At 36.6% G+C, this 21,153-nt stretch overlaps 1 pseudogene; it reads right to left on the minus strand.

Annotated features, from left to right (window-relative positions):
* Positions 1-9,171: 9,171 nt before the first annotated feature.
* Positions 9,172-10,471, minus strand: LOC120222483 (annotated as a pseudogene).
* Between the last annotated feature and the right edge of the window lie 10,682 nt (positions 10,472-21,153).

Below are 21,153 nucleotides of genomic sequence, written 5' to 3' on the forward strand. Positions count from 1 at the left end.
AGAGTGGCCAGGGATGCCGACAGACCAGGAAGATACTTCTGGCAGTCAGAAGCTGAAAATAATCAGTCTGTCCATGGAAGAAATCAGCCCACTAACAAAGTAGGGCAATCCTTGATATATCTATCCAGCGATGTAGTGCCTCTCACCAAAGGGCAACTTCCCTGCAGCCTCGGTTCTCAAAAATAGGAATTTTTTAAGTTGAAGTTAAAGTTGGATAAGGACAAATTCCAGTGCCATGTGTAAAGATATAAAAAATTGGATTTACTGGGAAAAACATACAAATCGAGGATTAGAACTAAGAGCCATACAGTCCATATTCTCTGGTCATCACAAAGAGAGGTCTGCAGAAATCAGCTCCATAGGGGCTCCTGGAGCTCAGTCAGTTAAGTGTCCAACTCTTGGTTTCAGCTCAGGTCATGATCTCACAGTTTGTGAGTTCAAGCCCCACATGGGGCTCCATGCTGACAGCTGGGAGCCTGCTTAGGATCCTCTCTTTCCCTCCCTCTCTCTCTCTCTCTCCATCCCCTGCTTGTACTCTCAAAAGTAAATAAATAAATATGTTTTTTAAAAAAGGAAAGAAATCAGCTCCGTATACTGCTGGACACACCACAGGTCGCTGTCCCCCAGGGGAGGGATCCTGACTTTCTACACTCTGAAAAGGCAATCGTGATAAGTTTAGGATACTGACTATAAATAGAAAGGATTTAAGCATGAAACAGGTTGACTTTAAATGCCAGCACAGCTGAAGGGTGTCTGACAATCCCAGTGACTGCCACCGATCACTGGTGAGCAGCCAGCTGATGCTGCTGCTGCTGGAAGGGGGTCCCTGTTTCTGTGGATTCAAGCACAGCATTCCCGCTGGGGGAGGGAGCCTCTGTACGCAAGTTCCTGAACAACTTTCCACTTCCCTTCCAATCTGTAATTTGTCTTTTAGCTATCCATTGCAGGATCATGAAGAGCCATATTCAAAAGTGACTTGGGGAAATAAACATCACCCAAAGATGATGGACGTGGAACAGAAAAGAGAAACTATAGAGAGGTTGTCTCCCTTTTGGAGAGCATTTAAGTGTGGGCTTTTGCTTTTTGTCCTGATGTTGGGTGTGGGATCATTTGAAATGAGATTGGAACGTTTCTAGAATGGGAAGAATGAAAGCAAGGCTGGCAGTGGGGGTCAGGATGTGTGGTGCGCTGGGCAGTCAAGCATGACAAGGTCTGGGCAATGGCAGTTCATTCTGGTTGTCCCATAGGCTCCCTGTGGGGTTTGTTTGCTTGCTTGTTTGTTTGTTTGTTTGTTTTGTTTTGTTTGTTTGTTTTTAACCTCCATCCTCTACCTCCTCCGGTAAGAGGCTCAAGCGGCCTAGCTATTCCTTTCCTCCTTTCTGATTGAGTTATTTGGAGGCTGACATGAGGCCTAAGCAGCTCCAGGCAGAATCATTCCCTGGAAGTAACCGTAAAATATATCTTGTTACATCCTTGCTCAGAAATTTATAGTGACTTCCTTTTAGAATTGAATCCAAACCCTTTACCAGGGCCTCTGAAAACTGCCCGATTTCACCCCGACTTCTGTTCCCTTCTCTCTTCCTGATTGTTTGCTTCCTACAATCCCTCAACACACTCCAGCTCTACCGACTTTCTCCTATAGCAAACTCTTTGCATTCTCTACTTTTGGACTATTTTCATGTTGATTTTTTCTTTGGTAACTTTTTATTTACTTATTTATTTTGTTTTGACAACTTTTAAAACATAATTTCAAACTTACAGAAAAGTTGTAAGAATGGGAAAACGAATTCCTGTAACTAGTTATCCAAATTCATCAATTGTCACATTTTGCCCCATGTGTTTTCTTCTGTATATATTTTTTAAATGTCTGTGCCTTTTACTTAAATGAGTGTAAGTTGGAGACATTATGCTGAATACTTGCATGTTTCTGTCCTAAAAATAAGGACCTTTTCTTCCAGAACTGGACTGCAATGATCAAAATTAAGACATTTAACATTAATACAACCCTATTATGGACTCCACCTTCCATATTCAAGTTTTGTCAGTTGTCTCAATGATAGCCTTTATGGTAACTTGGTTTCCACTTCATTATCTCATATGTTTCATTGTTATATCTCCTTACTACCCTTTTATCTGGAAAGTTTCTCAGATTTTCATATCTTTCTAACTCATACATACATTGCAAATATGGGTAGTGTCTTTAATTGCTATCAAATGTAGTCAGTGAATAGTTCCGATATCCTGTGACTTCAGACTCCCAGAGCTGAGATATGTCTTTCTGAAGACTGTTCTTCACAAAACTTGTTACGTAACCTGAAAGACCATGATCATAAAGGCAGGGTCTCAGGTCCCCTCTCCTAGGAGTACCCTCCAGGAAGCATACCATTTCCACTGTCTCGTCAGTGTCTGGCTCATGCTCCTTCTCAAGCCTGGACTGCAATCATCCTTCTATCCAAGGACCCCTGCACACAGCTGGCTCCGCTGCCAACAATTAGGTGCCTGTGGAATCACCTCAGAGCTGCCGCTGTCACCTCACTCACACCAGCCTCTAACGCTTAGGTTCTCAGTGTGGCCGTACATTAGAATCACCTGAGCTGCTTTTAAAACTGCGGCGTCCCCTGCCAATTTCATCAGCTTTTCTGGAGAGGCTCAAGTAGGGTCACTCCTCTCATCTTATAAGAGTGGATACAGACTTTGATTAATTCTCTTTATTACAGCCCAAACCAGGTCCTGCACCTTAACTTTACAGAAGACAGGAATAAGTAAAAGGAATCACAACAGCAGCAAACAAACAGACAGCTCTTATCTTAGGCTACTTTACATAGCAGCTGTCAGTTCGATAGACGGCCGCTGTCTGAGTTCAGGCTTCCTCTGTCGATCTCATGGGGGCTTTTGCAGGGTGTCTCCATGTGTAGCTTCTGCCCTGCCTCTTGGTGGCAAAGAAAAGATCTCTTGTGTGACAGACATAAGAATAAGCTGGCCTCCTATAAGTGTTGTAATTCATCACTGTTCATTTCTCTTCCCAAAAAGTGCACAGATTTTTTTTTTACATTTATTCATTCAACTAACATTAAGTTAATAAAATCAATGAAATTTTCTTGCTGGTTTCTATCTTTGAGGTCACATTGAGAGAAGTCTACCATTCTATAGGTGTATAATTATTCATTTATTTTTTCAGCAATTTTATTATTTCAATTTTTAATGGCTAAAACTTTGATCCATCTGGAAGTTGGATGGTACTTGGAATAGAGTAAGAATGTAATTATTTTTTAATGTTGGGTCAATTATTTCCAAAAAAAGAGTCAAATTCGTTCTTTCCTTACTGATCTGGAATATTAGAAAATTCTTATACTACATAATTTGTTCTGTTTCTGGGTTTTCCAGTCTCATTGATCCGTCTTTATCTTCTATGAACATCGGGCAATTTTAATTTTAATTGTATAGTGTGACTTTGCCCACTTCCTTTTTTTTTCCAGAAAAAATGTTAACTCTTCTTTAATATGTAGTTATTAAAATTAACGTTAGAATCACTTTGGAAAGCTGGAGTTTCAATGTGAGGAGAATTTACTGCTTTATAGTATTATGACTTTGTATCCCACAACTTAGTCAAGAGCTTAATCAAGACTCTTTTATGTTCCTCTGCTCATCCTGAAGTTTTCTTCAAGAAAAACTTGAGCCTTTTTGTCAGGTTCGTTTCTAAGTATTTTCTAATTCAATTTTTTAAATAAAGAAAAAGTAAAGACCCTCACTATCCTGTCTTAATTTCCACATAGGATCTTATGCTCTTCAGCTATGGATTTCCTTAGACAATAGTTTCTTTTTTTTTTTTAATGTTTTTATTTATTCCTGAGAGAGACAGCGTGAGCAGGGGAGGCTCAGAGAGAGAGGGAGACACAGAATCTGAAGCAGGCTCCAAGCTCTGAGCTAACTGTCAGCACAGAGCCCGACGCGGGGCTCGAACCCACGAACCATGAGATCATGAGATCATGACCTGAGCCGAAGTCTGAAGTCTGACCCTTAACCGACTGAACCACCCAGGTGCCCCGCCTACACAATAGTTCTTAAAGATTCTAAACCCTGAAGTGGGAAAAACGACTATTGTACACCAAAATACTAAACACCCAGGTTAATGGAGTGGTGTTATGAGATTTTTTCTTCAGTCATTTCTGAATTTTCTTTATCTTATCTTCTTATTTTATTTATTTGTTTTTTAATGTTTATTTATTTTTGAGAGAAAGAGACAGAGCGTGAGCGGGGTAGGGGCAGAGAGAGGGGGAGACACGGAATCTGAAGCAGGCTCCAGGCTCTGAGCTGTCAGCCCAGAGCCTGATGCAGGGCAGGAACTCAGGAGTAGTGAGATCTGAAGCTGAAGTTGGACACTTAACTGACTGAGCCACCCTGGTGCCCTGTATCTTTATATTTTAGAATGCATTTAAATATGAATGAGGAACCTGAAAAAAACTAAAATTCTTTCCATTCATAACTTGAGTGTATTATGTATAGCTGTAGACATTTCCATTCTCTAAGACAGTTTTTGTCACCCCAACTAGATTATAAACGTCTTGAATCTTTTCTTCCTGCACCTTTTACTATATCTTTCAAGTATTATGAAAATGGTAAGGGCCTAGCAAATCTTTCCTCAATGAGTTTATCAGATAAGTAATGACTGAGGCAAAAGCCAGAGGGAAAGGATGGCAAAATGTGACGTGGCGTTTCAAAATAACTTCTAAGTAACCTTGTTTTGTTTGGTTTGGTTTGGTTTGGTTTGGTTAATGTGGTTCTTGTGTGCATGTCTACATCCCCCACTAGACTGTAAGCATCTGACGAATGGGAGCTGTCTCTCATAATCCCTACTTTTATGTTCTAGTTACCCAGTCAGGGCACACCAGAGATAGTTCAGTGAATGCTTCTAAATCCTAGATGGACTAAAAAGGAAACCTTTTTTTGCCAAAGAACCAAACCAGCAACCAAAAACTGTCAAATATAGAATCAAGCATGTATTAACATTAGTAAGCAGGCATTTTTAGAGAATGTATCCCATATTGTAGGTAACCAAAAAGATCTCAGTCGTCTGAGGGAAGGGATTTTAGCAAAATAAGTATTGGTCGGGGGGTCGGAGATCCCCGTTTTTTATTGCACTGTAGACTGCAAGTAGGTAGCAGAATACTTGTAATATAGAAAAAGAAATCTGTAAGTAATAAATTTAGGAAAAGTTGGTTACAAATGTATGTAGATGGATCACTTCTTTGTTCTTGTTCTGAGTCTGGTAAAGTGATATATAATATAGATTATTCTCACAAATAGTCAAGTTAGCTATATTTTACCTAGAACTGCATAAATGCAAAATGTCCTTAAAAAGGGGAGTCTATGGGGCACCTGAGTGGCTCAGTCAGTCAAGCCTCTGACTTGGCTCAGGTCATGATCCCACAGTTCATGAGTTCGAGCCCCATGTCAGGCTCTGTATTGACAGCTCAGAGCCTGGAGCCTATTTCAGATTCTGTGTCTTCCTCTCTGCCCCATTCCTGCTCACACTCTGTCTCTGTCTCTCTCTTTCAGAAATAAACATTAAAAAAAAAAAAAAAAAGCAGAGTCAATATTCTGAAACACCACAAGATGGTGGTGTTACTCCATTTAAAATGTCTTTTTTTTTTAACTGAACTTTCACCAGAGCGTTTAACTTGCGCTTTTTTGTGTGTGAAAAATTGAGATTTCAAGATCATCCGTGCTTCCAAATGAAAGAATCATGCAGAATCAAAAACATCTCTGTAACAAAATTAGAATAGTGATTTCCACCTTAAAATGTGACAGTGGATTGTGAACCATATCTGTGTCTCCCTGCTGGCTGTACACTTGTCTTTTTTTATGGAGCTTCATGGTGTGTGTGTGTATGTATGTGTATGTGATCTTCCAGATGTCTACTATCTTTTCCCTTTGTTCCTCTGTTGCTCTGTTTGTATGCCTCCCCCCGGAGTGATTCGGTGTGTCATTGGGTGTGTCACTGTAATTGTCTCTCCCATTAAGCCTTATTACCTGATTGCAACCCCAGTGTCAAATACATGTGTGTCTGCATCCATCTTGTAAACAGGCTGATGGGCTCTGTTTTCTATATCTTTTCTTCAGGTCTTCTGCTTTTGCATTAAAAACTATTAATATAGCTGTGGCGTCTGGGTTGCTCAAAAAGTTTTTTTTTTCTTTGACTCTTCTTTCTACTTCTATTTCTTTCCATAATATTCACTAAATGTTTGATTTTTAAAAATTAGCTTTTATTATTGAACTAAATTAGGAAACAGGAAAACATTTTACATGTTTTAGATGTTCCCATGTGTGTGTTGGCAGGGGTTCATGGATTTTTTTTTTTTTACTTCTCTGGAGGCCTTGTGCTTGATATAAGGGGGATTCACCGTTCAATTGATATATGTGGTTTATGGACACCAACTTAAAACAGAAGAGAAAAAAATATCATTTTGATCCATTACATAAATCAGAAATTACTGTCGGCAGAGAATATTTAAATTGTTTTTGTCTGTAAAATTTTTCTATAAGAGGCTTGGCTACCTACTGATTAAATTTTCATATTTTAATCTAATCTGAAGCTAAATTGCCTAGTTCCGCTATGACATTCATGAAATAATGAAATGTTTTATTTTTAAAAAGTAAATATGTCCTTCTCACCACTCCTACTGGAACATTCCAACATCATATTGGAAGTCTCAGCTAACACAATAAAACATAAAGGAAACAAAGCATACAGTTTGGATAGGAAGAAATAAAACTGCCTTTGCTCACAAGTGACATGATTACTTATGCACAAGATCTGAAAGAATTAACAAAAAAATGGAACTAAGAATAATAAATGATTCTAGAAGGTTGCAAGATATAAGTTTAATATAATTTCTTTCCTGTATACCATAAATGAATAACTAAAATTTGGAATTAGAAACGTAACACCATTTACATTGGAACCAACCTAAAATCTACATGAGGAAAACTGAATTTCTGATGACAAAAATTTAAAAATGTTTAAATACATGGAGAGATATTTAAAGTTCAAGGGTAGGAAGATTCAATATCATCAAGATATCAGTTCTTCCCAACTTGATCTACAGATTCAATGAAATCTCAATCAGTATCCCAGCAAGTTATTTTGTGGATATAGACAAAGTGATTCTACAGTTTATATGGGAGGAAAAAGAATCAGAATAGCCAGCACAATACTGAAGCTGAAGAACAATAACAGAATTAACACCACATGACTTACCATAAAGGTATAATTATAAAAATAGTGTGGTCTTGGTAAAAGAGTCAACAAATAGATTAATGAAATAAAACAGGGATCCCAGAAATAGACTTCACAAATATAGTCAACTCATCTTAGACAAAGGAGCAAAGATAATAAAATACACTTAGGACACTCTTTTCAATAAATTGCATTAGATCTACTGGACATATACATGCAAAAAATAAATCTAGACACGGGCTTTACACCCTATTCAAAAATTATCTCAAAATCTTCTATAGACCTAATTGTAAAATGCAAAACTATAAAACTTCTGTAAGAGAATATAGTAGGCAATCTAGGTGTCCTTGGGTTTGGTGAAGACTTTTTTAGACACAACCCCAAAAAGTATGACCCATGAAAGAAACCATTGGTAATTTAAACTTTGTTAAAATTAAAATTATCTGCTCTGCAAAAGACACTGTTAAGAAATAAAAAGCCACAGAAAATATTTACAAAAACAAATCTGATAAAAGACTTGTATACAAAATATACCAAGAACCCAAAACCTAACAATAAGTAAACAAACAACCCAGTTAAAAAGTGGGCGAAATATCTAAACATACATCTTCTGAATATAATCTATAGATGACAAATAAGCATATGAAAAGATGCTCAACATTGAATATCATTAGGGAGTTGCAACTTTAAAAAATGAGACCACTGCATACCTATTAAAATGGCTAAATCAAAACACTAAAGGTGTAGAGCAATAGGATCTCTCATTCATAGCTGATGAAATGCAAAATGGTACCACCACTTTGGAAATCAGTTTAACAGTTTCTTACAGAGCTAACCATAATCTTACCATATGATTCAGCAGTTGTACTCCTACATATTTACCTAAATGAATTGAAATTTTGTGTCCACACAAAAACCTACCTACAAATGTTAATAGCAGCTTTATTCATAATTGCCCCAAATTGGGAAGGAATCAAGATATTCTTTAATAGGGCAATGTATAAACTGTGGTATATCCATACAATGGAGTACTATTCATTAATAAGAAGAAATGAGCTATCAAGCCATGAAAAGACATGGAGGAACATTAAATGCAGATTGCTGAGTAAATAAGCCAGTCTGTAAATGTTACAGTGTATGATACCAGCTGTATTACGTTCTTGAAAAGGCTCAACAATAGAGAGTAAAAAGATCAGTGGCCTCAAAGTGTTCAGAGAAAGCAAGGAAAAGAGGGAATGATTAAAGATGGAACACCAGATTTGGGGGACAGCGAAAGGATTTTGTATGACACCATAATGGTGGACACATGGTGTTATGCATTTGTCAAAACACTTAGAACTGTATGACATGAAGAGTGAACCCTAATAAACAGCGGGCCTTAGTTGATAATATTGCATCAGTATCAGTTCCCTGATTATAAGTAGTGTGCCACACTACAGCAAGATGTTCATACCTGGATACACTGTAAGGAGGGTACAGTAGGGAAAAGGGTGTATGTGAGAAGTCTGTACATTCTATGTAACTTTTCTATTAACCTAGAACTACTCTAAAAATAAGATTATTTTAAAAAAACAGGTAACCATGTTGCATTTTATAATATTCTTGTTACCAATATCTTTTTTATTCTCTTTAGTCATTCAAGTGTGAAAGGACAAATAATCTCAGTTTTTAAACTCAATCTGTCCAAAGTGTATGATAATACATGAAACCATGCCATACCTCTTAGGGTTCAAAAAGCATTCAAAAATTATTTTGGTGTTAAGATTAAAGATTAAGATCAACTTCCAGGTAAGCCACACATAAGGTTTAAGGGCAAGTGTTTTCATTCCATTGATTTTGCAGAAATGAGAGAATGAGGTGTATGATGTGAAATATTCAAATCCTTGAAGGTTTCTGTACTAGCATTAAACAAAAACTAACATGCTGGCGTAGTTTCACTGGCTTTCAACTTCCTGTTTGGTTTCATTAATGTATGGATGATCTTTGCCTGAGCTACTTCCCTTATTGCAACGGCCTTCTTCACTGCTTTCTTCCCAGCAGCTTTGTTTTCCAGGCCCCTGTCTCACCTTCAACTACGTGGAAGCGATGGAATACAGAGGATAATGCTTGCTGGAGGGTATAATGATTTCCTGTCCAGATCACAGGGCTCCTTCCCAGTCCTGCATGTACAAGCAGACGCCCATGGCCGCGTACAACATGAGCCATGTGTACACACTGCTGTCCTCAAACACGGAGCTCATCTTCTCCTAGCTGAGCTCACAGATACTCAGCAGCTCACTAGGGCTTTTGTGGGCTTGGCCCTCTGGTACTTGCCCATGACATTGCGTGCATATCTAACCATGTCCCGGATTATTTCTGCCTTTGGGGGAGTCACTGAGCTTCTGGATTTCCACTTTGGCCTTATCTTTGTCTTTGGTGGTGTCCTCCTGGCATTGACAGGTAAAATAGTAAGACTCTCTTCACTGGTCATTCTTGTTTTCTGTTGGGTACAGGAGGTCAACAGAGCTGATACAAATCTCCTCTCCCAGGTTGATATCCTTTACAGCTCTTACTTCTGCGAGGGTCCCCTTGTAGGTCACAATGACAGTGGGACAACAAGTGTGATTCATCAATGCAACCTCAGGAAATATTACTGATCCCAAAGGAGAAAGCTCTGCTCCATCAGTTGTGAAGCCATGACAGTGAACCTGTGCAAAGAATACCAGCAAGCTATCACTGCCAGGGAATTGGAGGTGTTGGAGTGAAAGTAATGAAGAACAGCAATGTCATCTGAATTAAGTCCTTCTGCTTATTGTCTGACTTATGCAGATGTGATCTAAACTCCTTCACAGCCAACAATTCCTCTGAAGGTGTTTACTCTGGGTGGGTTTTCTGTTTGGCCAGAATCCTTGCAGTTAGCCTTACCGTCTCTGAGGGATTCCAGTTTTCCCCCCAAAACAACCCATGCAAGAACATTCCAGCTTGTGCATGAGCCAATCATCTTTCTGACAGTGTCTTTCTGACACTCCCCATTTTAGTAAAATGCCTGCTTGCATCTTCCATATTTGAACAATTCTTTTTTCCTGGCAAAGCAGTACTCGCAGTGGTTGCCCCATTCCTTAACTGTGAGCATGTAGACGCAGGCCCAGAGGGGAGGATAGAGTCTCCCATGTGGAAGGGTTGCAGGGCCCACATCCGCCTCCCCTTTCCCAGGGAGCAGAAGCACTCCAGGCCATTGTGGTCTGCAGCCCTCATGGAAGCGGCGGGACAGCAGCACCAGAGCGATGGCTCCCCCTTCCCATGAGCTGTTTCTGGAGAGGTGTCACACAGAGCTGCACGGCTGGTGAGCTCTAAGACTTTTTTAATGACTATTCAGAGTAGTTGTGTGAAATTAACTGGAGCGCTATTATAACATTGTTAGTTTCAAAAAAACTCCGCATTAGGTGCATACATCTAGGTGGTCTAGTCATCTAATATACTTAGTACATTTTAAGAGATGTGAACCAGACCTTTTCATGAATTACAGGATCCAAGATCCTATTGTTTGATGTGGAAAACTGTAGTGAACACGGTCTTAATGTTGAAGATATAGTTATGGCCCTAAATTCCTTGACAAGGGCTGTATCTTATTTAACATATTCTATCCCAACTAGCCTTATGCTTTTACTTTTTTTTTTTATTTTCTGATATTTTTAATGTCAGTGTTTTCTTTCTTCTTTTTTTTTTTATGAATAATTATCAAATTAGTTTCCACATAACACCCAGTGCTCATCCCCACAAGTGTCCTCCTCCATGCCCACCCCCCCTCTCCCCCACATCCATCAGTCCTCAGTTTTTGTCAGCATTCAAGAGTCTCTCATGGTTTGCCTCTCTCCCTTTCCCCCACCATTTCCCCCCTTCTTCTCCCCCTTGTTCCTCCGTTAAGTTCCTCCTAATCCTCTATATGTGCAAACATATATTTGTCCTTCTCTGCCTGACTTATTTCACTCAGCATAACACCCTCAAGGTCCATCCACGTTGCTACACATGGCCAGGTTTCATTCTTTCTCATTGCCATGGAGTATTCCATGGTATAGATAAACCACATCTTCTTGATCCATTTGTCCGTTGATGGACACTTAGGGTCTTTCCATGTTTTAGCTATTGTTGAGAGTGCTGCTATGAACTGCTTTTAATTTTAAATGTTTGTCAAATAAATGACAGAAGGAATGAATGAATGAATATGTGAGTTGTATAACAACTCATTCCTAGTTTTCATTTACAGCCAATAAATAATGTGATATTTGCTATTCCACCTCTTGACTCCATTGAGCAAAAGATAATCATAAGCCTCATCTACAAATTCTTTAATGTACCTTGACTAAAAATTTTAAAGGGAGTCAGAAGTTGTAAATTCTAGCATTTCAGTTAGAAGTTCAAATGGAAATCTATTATCATAGGTGCTTTAAGAATATAAGTCTCACAACAAACTATTACATGTTGTTAATTAGACAAAAGAGAGGTTTACATGAGTTGTCATAAAATACTAATCGATACTTATTTGTGTCATCTCAGTTTGAGGTTTGCATTTAGATGTGTCTTAAAAATGGCAAAAAAAAAAAAAGTGGGGGCAGGTGGCGCCTGGGTGGCTCAGTTGGCTAAGCGTCCAACTTCGTCTCAGGTCATGATCTCATGGTTCTTGAGTTTGAGCCCTATGTCAGGCTCTGTGCTGACAGCTCAGAGCCTTGGAGCCTGCTTCAGATTCTGTGTCTCCCTCTCTTTCTCCCCCTCCTGCTCATGCTCTGTCTCTCTCTCTCTCTTCCCCTCAAAAAAATTTTTTTAATGGCAAACAAAATTCTGTAATATTGAAATTGTTTGATAATAAATTCAAAAATTGCTTTATAAACTTGAGATTAAAACTGTTTTAGGGAATTATATTTGTTAGAAAACTTATTGTAGAAAACTGTTACTCATATAAATTGCAATCTATGTTCATATAAGGGGTTAGTTTTATCTTATTAATAATTAATTATGACCTCATTGAGATAGCTCAAATTAGCTAAATAAATATGAAGACTATGCAGATTTTCTTAAAATTAGAGAAATAGTTAAATGTTATCTCTGGTTGTAAAAGTGAATTTTACAGATAAAAAATGATTACAAGTTTAAAATACAGTTCAAAATACAAATTTGCCTATATTGATGGATACACTGATTTGGATGGCACAAAGGAAAGTGGAATTACTTGGAAATTTTGCAGATTTGAGATTTTAAAAACGTTAGACTAGTGAAAGAATCTATATCAGGGATAACCCATTCAGGAATTATGTTGCAAGGGAGAAGAACAGGGTAGAGGAGCTACACAGAATGCTAAGAAGTACCCCCAATTTCAATAGGAAGAGGAATTTATGAAGGAAAACCAGAAAGAATGGCTAGCTTAGTATTGTTGAAACATTTATGAACTTCCACCATTAACCTCTTCCATCTTACTATATCTACTTCCTTTGGCCATTTATTAAAATTGTAGAACAATAACAAATGAGAATCAGTATGCCAGTCATGCAGATTCTCTTATCTAGAAAAGCTATATAGTACATAGTTAATAACATCAAATAGAAAATAAGCACAATACATGGCTTTAATTTTTTTAAATCTTTTTAAATGTTTTATTTATTTCTGAGAGAGAGAGAGAGAGGGAGGAGGGAGAGAGACAGAGAGGCAGCGTGATTAGGAGAGGGTCAGAGAGAGAGACACACAGAATCCAAAGCAGGCTCCAGGCTCCCAGCTAGCTGTCAGCACAGAGCCCGATGCGAGGGCTTGAACCCACGAACCATGAGATCATGACCTGAGCCGAAGTTGGACGCTTAACTGACTGAGCCACCCAGGTGCCCTAATACATGGTTTTTAAAAACAGTTTTTGTATTATCTCTTAACTAGCTGCTTAACCTTAGGGAAGCTAGTAAGTCTCTTCATGCCTGTTTCTTCTTCAGTAAAAGAGATACTACTATGACTTATACTACCTATATCATATCACAATATTGCTATGAAGAATAAATTACATACCTGAAAATCATCTAGAAGGGTGATTTGCACGTAGTGAATGCTCAGTGAATGGTATCCATTATTATTGTAGCATAATTAGTAATTTATTTTTCTTTAAATTCAAGTTAGTTAACATACAGTGTAGTATTGGTTTCAAGATTAGAACCTAGTGATTCATTACTTCCATATAACACCCAGTGCTCATCCCAACAAGTGCCCTCCTTAATGCTCATCACCCATCTTACTCATTATCCATCCACTCCCTCTCCATTAACCCTCAGTTTGTCCTCTGTATTTAAGAATTGTTTATGGTTTGCCTCCATCTCTTTTATCTTATTTTGCCTTCCCTTACCCTATGTTCATCCGCTGTGTTTCTTAAATTCCACATATGAGTGAAATCATATAGTTGTCTCTGACTGACTTATTTTGCTTAACATAATACACTCTAGTTCCATCTCTGTTGCTGCAAAGGGCAAGATTTCATTCTTTCTGGTAGCCAAGTAATATTCCAGTGTGCGTGTGTGTGTGCATGTGTGCACACATCTTTATTCATCCATCAGTTGATGAACATTTGGGCTTTTTCCATAATTTGGCTATTGTTGATAGTATTGCTATAAACATTTGGGTACATGTTCCCCTTTGAATTGGCATTTTCATATCCTTTGGATAAATATCTAGTAGTGTCCTACTAGGCAGTTAGTAATTATAAATGGATGAAAGGAAAAGGTCAATCTCTGTCCTAAGTGCCAGAAACAACCACAAGTAAAAAGTTCAGTTAAATTCAGTTAAAAAAAAAAAAAAAAGGCTATTGAAAGAGTGTCATGATATCTATCTCATTATGTTTGTTGTCTAATTCTTTCTGGGCTTTTTTTTGGGGGGGGTTCTAAAATTGGGTATATTTTGATGGAAAAATGTGGTTCTTTGAAACTACAGAAATCAAAGACTTAAATTCCAAAATCCACCATACTTATTGTAAAAGCTAGATCCTTAAGAATTAAAACAATGTCTGATATATAGGTAGCACTGAGATATATTCATTGAATGCATGAATGAAAACTTCTAAAAGTATTCTTATTCCAACACTGTTTGGTATTTTAATCAGTACTTTTCCTACAATTCTTCAATGTGAAAGAATCATGGAGCGTTGGAGTTGAAAAGGGAATCTCATCCAACAACCAATGCAGTGACTAAACCACTTCTAACAATTTAGTGATGGGCAGTCTGATTAGCTCTACTAGTTCCAAAGGAAGTTCATAATATCTGAAGACAACTCTAGCACCAGTTTAAGCTTTTTATTGAGCCACAAACTCATTCCCTGTTTCTCTGGTCCATAGAGAAATAAAATAATGTGTTGTGTGTAACTATGTGATAAGAGCAATAGATAGCTGTTTCTTGCTAAATTCCAAGTACTGAGAGCAGTATCTGGCATATGTAAGTCTTCTGTAAATACTCATTAAGTATTACATTGTTAATGTACACTTTGTTCATTATTGGTTGATATTAAACTATTTAAGCATTTTCTACATAGACTCCCACAGACCACATTCTTGTCCATCCTACACATTTTGTGTTTAGCAGACTTGGAAAAAAGGACACCATCAGTCATCTTTAATAAACTTTATTTCATTAGATGATAGAATTTATCACAGTCATTCATGCTTGGGTTTTTTTTTTCCTTCAGTATATATGTTTTTAATGTTATTAAATGCTAAAGATTAGGAAGAGGTGTCCTGACCTAGTAAACAGAAAATAAATGTCATGAATATCTACTTTTATTTTGAAGCTTTTGTGTACTATACTTTTTAAAAACATGTAACTTTGTATATTGTTATAAACTAACAAATATTTTGAATCCTTGAAAATAATTTTGTCTTTAGAATACCTGCAAGGCTTTTTGCCAACTCAAATCAGGTTTAGCCTAATTATATCCTAATTAGGGTAAATTCATATATTCAAGCTATTTAAGCAAGAATGGTGACAATAGCTCAGTTAGAAGGCAACTCTGTCAAGCTATAGTGTACATGATTGATGTTAATGCATCTATCATGACTGTAAAAAAACAAAACAAAACAAAACACTTATTAAAGACCAGACATCTTTGCAATAAGAAAATATCCATTATGTTGGGAGAGATTTTATGAAAACTCAGTTAAAATTAAAATCCTATATTGGATATTTTAATACTTTTATATTACAACCCTTATTGAACATTTTTCTTCAACTTTTTACTTTTATTTTTATTTGAATTTTTTCTATTTTAAAACCATGAAATCATCTCTAGGTAATATAAAATGTGTATCATAAATAAATATCTTAACTGTGTGTCAACAAGAATATTTGTTTTCATATAAATCAATGAATAAATGTTATATATTATACACATTTCTAAATGATAATCTCAAAATAATTATTGATTTTAAAACCAATTTGAATGCTAAAACTCATCAAAAATCATCAACCTGGGGCACCTGGGTGGCTCAGTTTGTTGTTTAAGCATCCAGCTCATGTCATGACCTCACAGTTGGTGAGTTCGAGCCCCACACCAGGCTCTGTGCTGACAGCATGAAGCCTGCTTGGGATTCTCTCTCCCTCTCTCTCTCTCTCCCTACCCCTCCTCTGCTCATGTGCTCTGTTTCTCTCTCTCTCTCTCTCAAAAAATAAATCAATAAACTTAAAAAAAGTTTTTTAAATCATCAGTCTTTCTGAATATCTCTCTTCATCACCTCATTGATCAATGAAGTAATATAGCAACCTAAAATTAGTCATTTTTCTAACATACAAAATACATAAGGATTTAATTTCAAGTTCTTAATTACACCAATCTGCAAGAAGAAATTAGAGCAGGATTATTTAAATCTTTGGTTATGAAGTAGGTAAATATTCTTAGGTAGATAAATATTTGGGATGAATGAATAAATGAACAATTAAATAAATGATAAAATGTCACAGTTATGTTAAAGAAACTAACAGAGACCTCAAGTTAAAAGGGGGGAAATGTTTATCTAAGAGATGTCTGACTTTTTAATATATGAAACACAATTTTTTCCATTAAGATTAAAGAAGATTCTGCTAATGAGGGCACAAATACAGCTTAAAAATTATTTCATGGATAATCGATTTTTCCACATTGCATTCAATTTTATTTCACTTGTTAAAACATTGGTAATACACAGAATTACAAAAAAGCTAGTCCTATTTAAATGAAAATAGGAAATAATAGTGGTGCTTAATGATCAAACGCAGGCTTGTTTTCAGTTCCCATGGAGCCCTCATACATCTCTGCAACAAAGATTTTTCTTTACACGCCTTATGCAAGAAAAGCTCTATTAAATAAAAGAAGGAGATTTGTGCACTTGATTCCCTCACATATATACTGACAATTTCCTGTTACTTGTGTCAATTTATAATACTATACAAATCCACACAGGGTCTTTCCTTGTCATTCTTGTATAAAGATTCAGAGATGAAACGGCAAAAAGACAGACAACCGAGGCCCAGTCTCCAGACAACAATAAGGATGCTATTAAGGAATATACTTTGTTAGATGGAGAGACAAAAAGACGTATATAAACAGGGAGACTAGAAGAGCTACTTGGCTACTTAATACTATTTATTCTTTTAATTCCAGAATGGCATCGAATACCAATCATTTCTATTATCTTTTGTGAAAATGATTTAGTTAGAAGGTAGGCTCCCACTGCTATCTGGTTTCTATTCAGTGGTAAACTGAAACCGTAAACTGCTCTCAACTTGAAATCATCCCAACGTGATCATATTTGTTAAGTTTCCAAAACAAATCTGCCATCATTGTTACCACTCATGTTTTATTATTTTTTATTTCCTTCATTAAGAGACAAAGATTATACAAATACTTATCACTAATCCTTTCAATATCCCTTTACTCCTTTTCAGACTTTTCTTATCTGTTCCCTGAAACCTTATTAACTTTTCCATAAAATCTTAGTGTGTGTACCCAAAAGGGCTTTTCAACCGCAATTGATCTTTTTATTGCTTTAATATCTTTAGGACTGAATTAAAATGTCTTCCTCTCCTTCAGGAGATCCCCTTAAAGTAAGAACCTACAAATATTTTATAATTATACAATTGATCCTTCAACAATGCAGGTTTTGGGGGCAATGATCCCCCACACAGTCAAAAATCTACGTATAAGTTTTGACTTCCCCCAAACTTAACTACTAATAGCCTACTGTTGACTGAAAGCCTTTACCAATAAACAGTTGATTAACATATATTTTGTATATTATATATAATATATATGTATTAAGCCAAAGAAAATGTCAAGAAAATTACAAGATAAAGTACATTTACAGTACTGTACTATAAAATATTCACATATAAGTGGATCCAAATACTTCAATACTTCAAGGGTCAACTGGGGGAAAAGAGTGTGTTCTGATTTAGAGTGTGAGTAAAAGCGTTAGTCCCCATATCATTTAACAATAAGAGAAAGTAGCGAAGGAATGCCAGAGTCTGTTTGTATACATTGCCTCAATATATTGCAAATATCTAAAGTTGCAGATCTTGACCTTTACTATCCTTCCCTTCAACCACAAATTTCTACTGTTTCAATTATTTTACTCTCTCTCTCTTATAATCTTTGATGTCTCTGGTCCTTTAATACTTCATATTAATAATATAAAAACTAACACTCACTCACAAAGTGTTGTACATTATTTTATTTATTCCTCTTAACAGTCTGTATTATTATCCTCATTTTAGAGATAATGAGACTCAGAGAGACTTAGAGACTCACCCAAGATCACACTGCTACGACTTCTGATATCAGGATAAATGGAGACATTAGATGCTTTATTCTTATATCAATCACATACATTATTGAAAAAATATATAAAATATTAAAAGAAGCAAGTATAGCCATCCTAAAAATAAGAAGATAAACTTTTGGAGAACCATAAATTATGTAGAGAAAACTGTGTTTCATATAATGAAATGGTGAAAGCTGAGAACAGAATTCCAGATATAAATAACAAAAGGCCTAACACAAGGATCTAGGCACACAACTGCCACTCTCCAGGCTAGGCACAAGAAAAAATTATGCCTGTGTTCAGGAAGGAGTAGAGCTTGGGGTAACTAATAGAACAATGTCTCTGATTGCTAATAATGTCAGGAGAAATGGGGAGCATCCAAGCTCAGAAAACAAGCTCCCAAGTTCCCCATCTGGCTGGTTATAATGACCATTCCATGTTCTATCAGTGGCTCCAACCAAACTTTAGCACGTTTCTATACTTTCCACGATACATGCTGTATAAGCAGAGGCCATAGTCTTTCAGGCATCTCAGCTGTATAAGGAATGCACAACTAACAATGTCCAAGTGTTGGAATAATAATACCAATTCCATGAAAGACTACAAACTCAGTAAAGGTTAGGGAAGGGTCCGAGACTGTAGAGAATTCAAACTGTAACTTTCAAATAAGTAAAATTAATGCACTTAGATAACAGATTATGGTATACATGAAAGAAGAATGAGTACTTATGAGAAACATTTAGAAATTCTAGAACTGAAAAATGGTAAATCTGGGACTTAAATACTGGTCTTCTGCTTCCAAGTTCCATGTTCTCTCCTCTGATATCATAGCTAACTCCTACAAAGACATACAGGTGCATATACATGCTAGTTTGCTTATTTATTTAGCTTCCTCATTACTTTCTCTCAATAGTCTTCACCCCATAGTCCATCAGAGTAACGTATTATTCTCTTAGCTCCACATCTTCTACTCTGCACCTCGCAAATTTCTAATCTTGTGGTTCTCAACCTTAGTTGCATATTGAGAGATATGTGTAAACTTTAAAACAAACAAAAAAACACTATAACCACCCGAGACTAACTAAATAAGATCTTCTTAAGAGTTGGGCTCATACACTGATACTTTTAAAACCTCCTTAGATGGTTCTATAAGAATTGCCACTGTTTTTTGTTTCAGAAAGGGCTATCCACTACACGTGCACCTCCCCTTACATAGTACAAAGTGGTATCTAGGAAGAAACTGCCTAGCTAGGGTCACTCCCCAGCATTGTCTATACCAAGGTAGGGCCAAGTGATTAGTTCTCATCATTAGAATGTGAACTGAAATCATGCATTTCACTTCTGAGAAAGGAAGTTTCTAAAAAGCAGGGTATATTTTTTGTTCTCTACCCATCTGTTGACTAGATTCAGGTGATTTTAAAGAGTCTAGCAAATACAAAACCACAAGATGGAAGGAGCCTAGGTCTATGAATCACTATTTAAAGTTATGTTCCAACTAAGTCCTTTATCATCATAAAATTGCTGAAAAAGATTTATAAGTTTCCAAAATTCTAAGGTTTGTTTCATCAGCTAGAATTATCCAGATCAAGAGGAATGGGTACCTTGAAATGGGGTGCTGCTGTGATAAAAATCTCAAATATGTGGCATTAAATTTGAGATCAGGAAGCAGGCATCAGAAAAAATAACTACCAGAGGCTGGGTAATTTGAAATAGTGGTAAAAAAAATAATTGTAAATATTAACTTCAATAATATGGAAAGCAGACCAAATACCCATAATCGTGTAGCTCTACAGCAGTGTTTTCAAGTGGGGATGATGTTGCCCCCTGAAGGACATTTGGCAAAGACTGAAGACAAAATTGAAATGCATATTTCAGTTATTTTTCAAGCCCAACTCAATTGTTACGACTCTAGTTCTCCTATCAGATTGCGCTACTTTATGTCATTCAGGATTGATAAGTCTTGCCTTTGCATTCCATCAGGATTGTAACACTTAATTCACTGTTTTCTGCATTTCTCTTTCTCTCTATTGTAAATCTCTTTAAGCGGATAGTCTTATCCATGTATCCCATACATTTCCTAGGACACATCTTATACACAGAAAGTATACAATTAGTGTTTGCTGAGTATGTTTGTTGAATGAATGTCTACTACTCTGCAAAGCATTGATCCTTGATCTCGTAGTCTAGTATTAAGAGACACAAATCTCAAAAATCACCTCACAATATACTACAAGTCTTATAGACTCTGAGGCCTTACACATATAAGTTCTCACACTAGGTATCCCAGTGACTGCTCACCCTTGGGCATTCTTTCACATCAGACTTCTAATTGCATGAGACTAGTTACTGTGTGAAGTTGCCAGCTGCCTAAAATGGGGAAGAGAGAGTACATTTCTAAGGAATAAAGTTGGTGTAAAGAGTATAAATGATGGTCTTTTAAGGAAGTTAGGATTCGGAACATGATAAACTAAATTTTGATACTTGAGTAGCAACAAGGATACCAGAAACAGAAACCACTATGGCTGCCTGTGAGAAGGAATGGTCACAGGCAAAGGCATGTGTATATATCGGGAAAGGCTAATTAAGAAAATAATGATCTATTTTGCTATTTTAGACCAAGGAAGATAAACTTTGTTTGGCATTCAATTAAAAAAGTATTTTAGCTCCTTAGCCCATCTAGGTAGCTCTGACATTAGAATGCTAATAGAGAGTTTACTACAGAGGGGAAACAAAGCGACAATTTTAATTTCCCTTCCAAACTTAAATCCTGCTTCTCAATTGAAGATACAAATCTGAACTTCTGAAGATAGTGACTGGAGGTACATTTGGGTTCATAAGCATGCAGGTAATAGAAATGAGTAAAGTCACTCAGAATCAATAAAAAACAAGAACAAAGAAAAGCTTAAAATGTAGCAGTTATATAAAGTGTAAGCCTGCGAAGGAATGAATAAGCGAAATAAATCATGATGCTTTCCTTACATGGTCTCTATCACATCATGTTGGCTGTTTTATATGAGCTTACAATCAAACCAGATGGGTTTTTTTTTTTTTTTTGGTGTTGTTGTTTTTCAAATATCATTTTTCCTCATTAATTCCAAGATCCTTAAGGGCAAGAACCATTCATCTTCT

Source organism: Hyaena hyaena, unplaced genomic scaffold, assembly GCF_003009895.1.
Source record: "Hyaena hyaena isolate Hyena2069 unplaced genomic scaffold, ASM300989v1 scaffold_882, whole genome shotgun sequence".
In the NCBI taxonomy this organism is placed as follows: domain Eukaryota; kingdom Metazoa; phylum Chordata; class Mammalia; order Carnivora; family Hyaenidae; genus Hyaena; species Hyaena hyaena.